Source organism: Eriocheir sinensis, unplaced genomic scaffold (genome assembly GCF_024679095.1).
Source record: "Eriocheir sinensis breed Jianghai 21 unplaced genomic scaffold, ASM2467909v1 Scaffold175, whole genome shotgun sequence".
In the NCBI taxonomy this organism is placed as follows: domain Eukaryota; kingdom Metazoa; phylum Arthropoda; class Malacostraca; order Decapoda; family Varunidae; genus Eriocheir; species Eriocheir sinensis.
The window spans coordinates 295,415-296,467 of NW_026111128.1; positions in this window are offsets into that span (position 1 = coordinate 295,415).

A 1,053-nucleotide genomic window follows, 5' to 3' on the forward strand; every position below is an offset into this window, starting at 1 on the left:
GTATCAAAATGAATGAGCAGAATATCAATAAAATAATGTGTATTTGTATGAAAATAAAGATGCAAAACACCCAAAAAATAAAGCATATGTTTATAAAAATACAGATACAAAAATACACATCGAATAATTAAATTTGTATTAAAATTAATATACAAAATGCGTATATAATAAGGTAAATTTGAATTGAAAAAATATGCAACATACACGTTTACTCATACAAATTTATATTATTTTATTGGTATTTTGTTTGTTTATTTTGATACGAGTTACATGATTATATGTGTATTTTGTACATATTTTTTTATACGTATTTACATTATTTAATGTGTATTTTGTTTATATATTTTCATACAAATTTACGTTATTATATGTGTATTTGTATAAATATTTTGATTCAAATTTACTTTATTTCATGTATTTTGTATATATATTTCAATTCAAATTTAGCTTATTTTGAGTGTATTTTGTATATATTTTCATACAAATTTAATTACTTCTGTGTATTTTTGTAAATAGTTTTATATAAATTTACGTTATTTTATGTGTATTTTGTATATTTATATTTATACAAATACACATTCATTTATTGGTATTTTGTTTATTTATTTTAATACGAATTTACAGTATTTTATGTGTATTTTGTATACATTTTTTTATAGGTATTTACTTCATTTTATGTGTATTTTGTATATATATTTTTATAGAAATCTACGTTATTTTATGTGTATTCGTATATATATTTTGAAACAAATTTACATTGTTTTATATGTATTTTGCATATCTATTTCAATACAAATTTACCTTATTGTATGTGTTTTTTGAATATTTATTTTAATACAAATTTAATTTTTTATGTGTATTTTGGTATATATATTTTTATAAATAAAAAAAATGCGTTATTTTATGGGTATTTTGCTTCTTTATTTTCATACAAATTTACATTATTTTATTAATATTCTGTGTATTTATTTTGATACGATTTTACATTATTCTATTTGTGTTTTGTACTTATTTTTTAATACAAATTTACGTTATTTTAAGTGTATTTGTTTA